Below are 10077 nucleotides of genomic sequence, written 5' to 3'. Positions count from 1 at the left end.
AAACTTATGAAATGTTTAGGGTCATATGGTGACCAATGAAAACTTTGTTTTAGCATAAGTTGATGTTGTTGGGAAAAGTATCCAATACGGAATGACCCTATCCCACTCTAAGGGTGATAGTACCTCAGCAACAATCAAAGCAAAGCTATTCGAGATTACTTCTTTATGAGATGTAAAAGAGGGGAGAAAGAGATCCACTAACCGTTGTCTTCCGCTAATGATTGATACAATCTTCTCTCTTTGCTGCTTGCTCCCAGCTCCTTGCTCTTTCACTGGCCCAGCTACACCAAGATCCTGCAAAATGGCAAGAAGGGGAAACTACAAGAAGCATACATTCATAATTGATTCAAGGATTAGAATAAATCAAATACACAAGTATAACAATACATCATTGAGACACATGCATATAGAAGAACCTCAAATGCTTTATTAATGGAAGAAGTAAAGTTCAGGAAGTAATACAACCAGAAAAGGCCCAATCCAGTATCACCTCCCAGCAGAAAGAAATCTCCTCCTCACCTCCTTCAAGCAAATCACCCAATAGTTCTATACTCAAACCAACAACACTTCCTTACATTCACAAGATTCCAGCCTCCCTAGACCTCATGAGAGAGCTCTATATATAGGAGTTTTGGAGAAAGGATGAGTCAGCTTGAGCTTGGCATGGAGCTGACTAGTGTCCTCTCCCACTTTAGTTATTCTTCAGTTCTTGAGTCCACTTGGAGGTTCTTGCTTCCACTTGGAGATCAAGACCCTCTTACTCATCACCAATCGAATTCCCTGATCCAAGTGTCATTTTGGGGGCATTGACACCTTGAGGAATGACTGTGCCACTTGGCCAAACTCGCCCAGCGCAGGTAGCCTTCTTTGTAGTTGACATTCAGCGCAGGTACATAGTGGAGCAGTTGACATTCAACGCAGATGCTCAGTGGAGCAGTTGACATGATCCATAATTAGCTTGTTTTTGAGTGTTTTCAGGTGGAGAACTGATATTTAGTGCTGTGGTTTGCTGACCTTGTTCCTCTAGGGGTAGGAACAACATGTTTAGGGACTTTGGATCCCTTAGATTATTGACATTTCATGCTTCATGCTGTAAGGCACAAAAATGTCTATAACAGTTGCCCCCTAAAGTATGAGGTCGTTTATCGGGTGAAATGCTTTATCAGGAGGATCCGAAGTTCATTCAATCGCTGAGAGGTGACCTGTAATAAACTACAATGCAATACATTATTTTTCATTCTGCTTTCATGATCTAGCTGAGGTGGGCATTCCCATGCTCAGCTTTATAAATTAATTTTGGTACATAGAACAGACGATCGTCTGATGGTAGACTGATAATTCTCTGCTGAAATTATCATCCTTTGAGTAGGATGATCATCTGCTGTAATGATGTACATGTCAAATGTCTTTATATTTCCTGAATATATATCGCAGCCCGGATGGATGAAACTAGATCCGGGGTCTTCAAACTCGTTCGATCTTCACTCTAAGTACAAGTCGATCCATGTGAGAATTGCGCTGAAGTCGAACATGGAAAGACATCGCTTGATTACCGGTGAATGATGAAAACCGTTAACAAGCGCGAGAGGAATCACCGATAATGATAATGACCCTCAAGGTACTGCAGTAAAATTCACGTGGTGTGAATAAAGGACTTGGCGTCGAATACCACGCAAAATCTTCTGGTCGAAGGTCATTGATGTATACCTGTCGCCGGAAGTGAGAAACTTGCCATTGAGGCATGCAAGTTTCAAAGTACTGAGGGGGGTGTTCCTAGATCAACTTCTTGGATAATGAGCTGAAGTCGACAAGAAGCGATCTGTCAAAGGAGGGCCTTAATGAATCCCACATCAGTGACACGGAACGGAGCTAATGATTTTAGTGGAGGTGAAAACAATCTGTGAAATATGATTCAGGGTGGCGATCATGGGTGGATGAAGGATAATGTATGGCAGTGGATGGGACACGGTTGACTCTTTCTGAACAACATCTCTTGAACATATAACAACACTGATGCGATGGATCGGTAGCATTACCCCAAGTGTGGATGGTTTGGTGAAGACCATGGTGATGAGACCGGTGAATGAAACAACCCAACCCGATGTGATACGGAGGAAAAGTGTCATGTTCAAGAGCGACCTGCTACCATTAAAGCTTTGAGGTTCTCCCAATTTTTCCCAGTCATTTCTGACCAGTACCTCTTTATTTTTGTCAAGCTTGAGGAGGATAACATATGCTTGTTCTATAACCTGCCCTTCGGGCAAGCCCATCGCTATGTTTTAACGAGCCTAGCGATAGGGAAACTCGTTCTCGTCTAAAGACAAGTTTGTCGCTATTTAATCATTTTAACGAGTCTAACGACAAGGAAAACTCGGTCCTTTTCATTTTTAGAGAGTCTGAAAAGGTACAGAAAGTTAACTCCAAAATTCCTTTTTCGTCATCTAATCCCTTAAGTCCGAAAAAGTATAAAACAATACAGAAGGGATGAGTTTTCGATAATTTTAACGAGCCGAATAAAACAAGCACTCGACCTTTTTGTGCAATAATCCCTCAGGTCCAAAAAGATTAAAATCTACGGGAGGGATAGCTCTTCCGGTCCTTTTAACGAGCTGGAAGGCAAAAACTCGGCAAACTTTTCATATTTTATGAGTCAGATGAAAAGAGCTCAAAGAAGACTCGTCTTTTGAGGAACGAGTGATAAACAGGGATAGCAGCAGATTCCAGGTACAGGTTGGAATTCTCCAATCACGGCAGTGTCACGAGGATGGCTAGGTGAAATCACTCTTCGCAGCTGTTCCTCAAAATGGGTAAACAATCATATGGAGGTGAACGATCGGCCAAATGGAATGGAGGTGGCAGGTGCAAACACGACCAAGGCTTTTTATGGCTAATAAATTTACGATCACAATGGTTATTTACCAGGGTATGTTCATTTTTTAATGAGCTTGAATGCTCAACCTTATGTTTATTTTTTAACGAGCATGAACTACGTACTAAAACTGCTCGGATCTCACTTTTCTATTTTTTAACGAGCATAAATTCCGCGGTAAAACTGCTCGAATATTACCAGTCATAAGATAAGAAATGTCCCCTGTGAGATAGCTATTTTTTATGGAGCTTTATCTCACGAAGCTATGCTCCTAATTTGGCAAATTTTGACCTTTGCCCCACATCCTTTCTTTATGTAAGTTAGGAAACGACTAATCCAAAAAACAGATAAATAACCGCTCTTTGCTTGCACTCCAAAAGGTTTGCATGCCCCCAGGTATAAAATACAATTTCAAGGCTGCCCCTCCTCTCCTCCACCTCTGCTTTTCTCTGGGTGTTCACAGCTACTTGTCGTCTTGCTAGTCTAATGTTAACGATACTTGTCTTCTCGTTATTTTTAAAAGGTCTTATGCGGTACTTGTCTTCCCGTCAGCCTGACTTTTGACAGCTCTTTTGCAAGATCGCAAGAGAACAGCTACTTGCGACAAGAGAGCAGCTACTTGCGACAAGAGAAGAACACTACTCAAAGACAAAACATTAATGTTATTGAGGGAGGCTTGCCTATTTCTGGTTATCCAAAGATTGTTTTGTTAACACCATCAAACGAAAACATTTCTTCGGCACTATCTACCGAAGTAGACAATGGTGAATGACCTTTGTCAAACAAGTAACCTTGACAAAAGAATCCTGTTCTAGAACAACCCCTCTTCCATCCACGGACGGGGTACGGACTAGTCATATTCTTTCGCGGAAATTCTACCCTATACCCAAGGTTTCCTCTGCCCGAAGCAGACCAGGATGCATGCCCCCTGGGTTCCAGTCCCATCTTTCCAAATCACTCGCACTCATCGGGAAGGAGGAATGGGGGTGGAGACATTTCTTGATTGAATAGACCATTCAGGGTTGGTATTTGACTATTTGCGATGCGTGATCCCGGAAATGAAAGTTGGTCCACGAGCTTGACCATCCTTCCTTCGTGTGGAAAACACATTACTCTAAAGAGTGAGGAGACTATAGCTCCCATGCAATATATATAGTCTCGTCCAAGGAGTAGGTTATAATCCAAGGGTCCTTGAACGACCATCACGTTCAATTAAACGGTCTTCCCTTTCAATGTAACAGGCACATTGGGGAGGATCCCTAATGGTCGACTGGTTCCTTTATCAAAACCCGAGAGATTTCTTATCTCAGGCAAAAGCGCCGGGGAACCCAGTGCTTTCCAAGCAATAGAGGAAAGGATACTCACAGATGCCCCTTCATCAATGATAGTTCCAGCCATTACCATTCTGTAAATTTGGACTATAATTTTGAATGGTATACTGGCTGGTAACCGAGGTCTGCCTAGTTGGTTCCAATCAAAGGACACAACCAGGTTGCTTGGTGGTGGGACCGAATATACGGCTGGATGTGACCCTGACGATGTTCCTTCCTGTGATAAAGGAATGGGCGCATTGCCCTGATGCTCATCAGAGTCTGTGTTGATGAAAAGAATCTGGATGGTGTCATCCTTGTTCTCTTCAGTGAGGGTGTCATTTGAAGATGAATCTTCAGTGACGGTGTCATTTGAAGATGAAACCTCTGAAGGCGGAACCGGGTCAACTGCCGTTTCGACCTTTAGACTTTCGTCTGGTCTGGATTCAGTAGGTTCATTTTCGATGACTGACACTTCAGCTGACCACTTGAGCGGGCCAGCTGTATTTTCAACCAACGAAGGACTTGGCACGAGTTTTTTGTATCCAGGAGGAAGTCTTAACGATAAAACCGGACGATCTTCCAAAACTCTCTTCGCTTCGTCTAAGAAGGGACAACGGTGGATGGCGTGATCGCCTTCACATAGTCTGCAGGGGGATCTTGTTCCCCCTCTTTGTCTTGAACCTTCACTTTCGCTGGTTGATGGTAAGCATTCAACATGGCTATCAGAGGTTGATGCTCCCGAATTGTGCAAACGAGGGGACCAGTCCCTTAGTATCCGGGGAATACAGGGACAATCTCTATGGAAGTGGTCTCCTTTACATATGACACATGGCGATTTAGGCCCGGTCTGTGCTGTGTGTGGATTTTTGTCAGATGTCTTTTGTTTGCCCCCAGTTGCCTTAGGCTCCTTCTTCTTCTTCTCCTTCTTCTCCATGGGAGCTTGGCTTTTGCCGGCTCTACCTTGCGAAGATGAAGGATTGGAGGAAGAGTTATAGGAAGTAGAAGGCTGGTGGGCAACTCTAGACTGATCTAGCTGTTGACTCGACTGTTCAGGAACCATGGTGTTCTGAACTACATTGGTTGAGAATAGCCAAATTGGCAGGCCAATTGTCAGTCCTGGAAGCGACAATGTGGCCATGTGGGGCGCACCAACTTCTCCCCAAGAGGAGAAAGGACTAGGATTTCCATCATGTGGAATTCCTTGGTTGGGGCGTTCCATGTTCTCAACCTACAGATCAACGCAGGAATAGGAGGTGATTATGTTCCGTTTAAAATAAATTTTATAACGACGCTTTAGACACAACTTGCTTTTTCACTTTTTAAGAGTCGAGAAAAAGCTAAAGATGACTCTAGTCTCCTTCGATGTTTTAACGAGCCCGAAGTGACAAATGCTCGGATGGACTTTTTCAGTTATAGAGTTTGAAAAAGGCCAAAAGAAACTGCTCTGGAGATCTAGGCAGAGGGTGTGCCAAACTTTTCGCAAAACCACAGAATACGTTTTACGGTACGAGTGGTCGATCTTCGTGAATGCTGTGTTCACTGCATTGCGATCAGTAGGGCGGCCGACACGGTTTCCTATGGATAAAGGCTTTATTCCTATAGGGGTCTCCCAATATATACGCGACGGTACGTGGGAGCACAAGTCCGTATTGATACTTATCGCTTCACCGTGGAGGAATCACCCAACCACTCAACGCTAAGATATCACGTTTAACGACGCCGGAACACGTCTCTAGCTTAGACCTCTATGTGTTTGTGTTATGTTTCAATGCGTTGTTATGTAAATTCAATTTATTTTAAGGTTGATCTTGTTTAGCAGTTTGCCTTTATGGATCACCACGAGATGTATAGTAACACTCCTAAATGTAGTCTAAGATGATAAGCAAGCTTTTCAATCTTTCAACTTTGAAAATCTTAACTACTGAGGGAAAAGAAAGACATCATCTTTTCACACAGATCATAGAGCACACACTAATGCACTTTTCCCTAAATCAACATGCAAGCTGTCAAAATGCACATGCACAATGTAGGTATTTCTTTTCTCTTTCTTAATGTTGGTGCAATACAAAAAGAAAGCTGTTGTATAATTTCGAATTCAATTTCAAGTGAAAGCAAACAAGCTTGTCCAAAATCAAAAGACACCTTAAGATTTACTTGTTTTGACACTAGAAATACATAAATTCAAACCATATGACGAAAGCAAAAGCTCAATCAGCTATGAACAACAAACAAACTAACTCTTAAGATCAAAACGACACTTTATCACAGGTCTAGATCTAAGAGGCCACAACAAGACTAGTTCACTTTCGTTATGGGAAACTGCAAATGATGGAAGAAATACACAAAGAACAAATACAGTTTCTTTATACAACCGAGGCGGAATAGTGGCAAGGAAAGTTGGTTTCAGATAGGTACATTGACTGGTAATAGGCTGCAAAAACAAGGGTGAAAACAGGGCAATAAACAGGAGGGAACCCCAGTAGCTCTAGGCAAAACTGGTTCAGCGCAGGTAGTACACTGGCAGTTTGACCTTCAGCGCAGGTAGCCCCTTCGGGAACTGCGCTGAAATGCAGACTGCCTTCACAGCACCTGCACTGAAGAGATAAACTTTCGTTTTTCTCAGTTTCCGGGTCACAGATTGCTCAAAAATTCACAGTTTTTGGCCAAATCAGAAGCTATCAGTCAAGTACACACTAAGGGATGAAAAGGAGGATGAAAATCTATCACTAAGAGCTATTTAGAGTCCTTGTGGATCAGCTCTTCAAATCATAAACTTGCCCAGAAACTGAGCTAGAGTAGCTGCCCTCTACTTTGCATTTGAAAGATCCAAATGCAGTTCGATTCGGTACTCCCAGTGTTTATGAAATGAATAGCAAAAACACAAACAACCAACAAGATACGATCCCCAGCGGAGTCGCCAATTTGTTGTTGGGAAAAGTATCCAATACGGAATGACCCTATCCCACTCTAAGGGTGATAGTACCTCAGCAACAATCAAAGCAAAGCTATTCGAGATTACTTCTTTATGAGATGTAAAAGAGGGGAGAAAGAGATCCACTAACCGTTGTCTTCCGCTAATGATTGATCCAATCTTCTCTCTTTGCTGCTTGCTCCCAGCTCCTTGCTCTTTCACTGGCCCAGCTACACCAAGATCCTACAAAATGGCAAGAAGGGGAAACTACAAGAAGCATACATTCATAATTGATTCAAGGATTAGAATAAATCAAATACACAAGTATAACAATACATCATTGAGACACATGCATATAGAAGAACCTCAAATGCTTTATTAATGGAAGAAGTAAAGTTCAGGAAGTAATACAACCACAAAAGACCCAATCCAGCATCACCTCCCAGCAGAAAGAAATCTCCTCTTCACCTCCTTCAAGCAAATCACCCAATAGTTCTATACTCAAACCAACAGCACTTCCTTACATTCACAAGATTCCATCCTCCCTAGACCTCATGAGAGAGCTCTATATATAGGAGTTTTGGAGAAAGGATGAGTCAGCTTGAGCTTGGCATGGAGCTGACTAGTGTTCTCTCCCACTTTAGTTATTCTTCAGTTCTTGAGTCCACTTGGAGGTTCTTGCTTCCACTTGGAGATCAAGACCCTCTTACTCATCACTAGTCGAATTCCCTGATCCAAGTGTCATTTTGGAAGCTTCCTGGGCATTGACACCTTGAGGAATGACTGTGCCACTTGGCCAAACTCGCCCAGCGCAGGTAGCCTTCTTTGCAGTTGACATTCAGCGCAGGTACATAGTGGAGCAATTGACATTCAGCGCAGATGCTCAGTGGAGCAGTTGACATGATCCAGAATTAGCTTGTTTTTGAGTGTTTTCAGGTGGAGAACTGATATTTAGTGCTGTGGTTTGCTAACCTTGTTCCTCTAGGGGTAGGAACAACATGTTTAGGGACTTTGGATCCCTTAGATTATTGACATTTCATGCTTCATGCTGTAAGGCACAAAAATGTCTATAACAGTTGATGTCTTAATATCTTATCTGCTTCCTCCCAGGCTTCTTCCCTTTTATTGAAGATAAAAGGGCCCAATTGATATCTTATCTTGAGCTGTGCTTTTTTCCTAGCACCATAGAAATGAGTCAAATATGAACTACTAAATTGCCGGTAGTATTCCAGGGCAAAGAGTCTCATAGGGACATACTTCGGCAGCTTGTAGGAGTTAATTCACAGCCATAAATCCTGATCACTATGTGGTTTTGGTAAAAATACCAGTCACCAATACTGTATTTCTTTGAGAGATGTAAAATTTTCTGCATTTCAGCAGAGAGCCTGGCAGAAGGAGTTGTTATCAACAAAGAAGTGGCTAGATATATGAACAGGTCAATGAACTCACAATATGTATATGGGGAGTTGCGGACTTCATGGAATACTGAGGTCCAGAAAATCACAGACCTCCTCTCTCCTTTGAGGTTCAATCCTTTTAGAGGAAGTTGGAAACTATCAGGTTGATAGTACAACAACAAATGATATATGTAGGATGTGTATTTGAACACTCTTTCTCTCTCCAAATTCATGAATTGCTCATGGATTTTATTTGCTATGAAGGTGGCATAATCATACTTGACAACAGGGGGCTGTCCTAGAGTAAATATGGACATCAATACTAAAACAGTTTCATCAACATACTCACTGGTTTTGAATCCTAAAATGTATGATATCATGTCTATAATGAGTTTCCCTGCCTCATTGAACCAGACTTAGAGATAAGGGGGAGGCTGGTCAGGCTAGCAATTTGGTTTCATAAAAAACTGAGCGATTTTGGTTATCTCTGAGCTGGGCAGTTTGGCACCTTGGTCAAGCAATAATTTCATGGTGAAGGAGCTAGAGGCTGAGTTGGCTTGAAGTTCAACATCTCATTTATTGATTGAGAGTAATATAGAAGAGCACAGTCCCAGATGGAGCTATAACTGCTCTTTGCGTGGGTTCATAATTTGCACAACATAGATGGATGAAATCAGAGAGCACATTCACTGAAGGGAGGTAATAAATAGGCACGTTGGACTCCCAAATTCCAAAGACATCAGTGTTGCTTCTGTAGCTATTTCTAATTTCACAAAAGGCTTGTAGGTGAGATTTGTAACCCATCATATCCTTAATTTGAAAATCCCTGTCAGCAAGGGGTATCCATTCCAATTCCTTATGTGGTGCATTCAAGGGGGCAACATTCAAGGCCACTGGAGCTTCCATGCTTCACTGTTTGTGTTTATAATTGGAATTTGGGTGTGTGTAACAACAGAAAACAGAGTACTGGCACTGGGGTTTTTCACAGGAATTTTGCAAACTGAGTTTTATATAGAAATGGCCTCACTGGGTAAAATTCAAAGAAAAGACAAAGTCTGTAGAGTTTAATTGGGAAGCTAGATAGAACAGAGTAAATGGTGCTCTTTTGCAAGTGAGTTTGACAATTTTAACTCAATATTTGGGCATTTTTGGAGATTTTGCCGGCGGAAATGGGCTTGAATTGCAGTTTAATAGGCAATTTGCAGAGGAGAACAGAATTCGCAGGTTTTCTTTGGGAAAATGGGTCAAACAGTGAATTAAAATGCAGAGATTTGTAGGTAGGAGCACATTTTGATTCAAATTTTAGTTCTTTAGGTGATTTCAACAGAGAAACTTCAGAAAAACAGGGTTTACGAGCGAATATTGGGTCAATACCTGTTTTCCAGGCGTCTGGCACGAACTGTGGGTACAAGACTGAGCTGAGGGGGCCGAGTTTGCAGAGTGAATTCCCCTGGGTGGCGGGCTGGAGCTTTGGTGGAAAATTCATCGTAATTTGCGTGCACAGTCTCCGCAAACCAACAAATAAAAATAAACAAAAAACCATCACTTTCACGACCTTTTAACAAAATTTGGGCTTTTTCGGGCTTT

Source organism: Pinus tabuliformis, chromosome 9, assembly GCF_031772625.1.
Source record: "Pinus tabuliformis cultivar Carrire ecotype Pingquan chromosome 9, CPIR1, whole genome shotgun sequence".
Lineage (NCBI taxonomy): Eukaryota > Viridiplantae > Streptophyta > Pinopsida > Pinales > Pinaceae > Pinus > Pinus tabuliformis.
The sequence above is the reverse complement of the archived record's forward strand: the minus strand, read 5'-3'. Positions refer to the sequence as shown.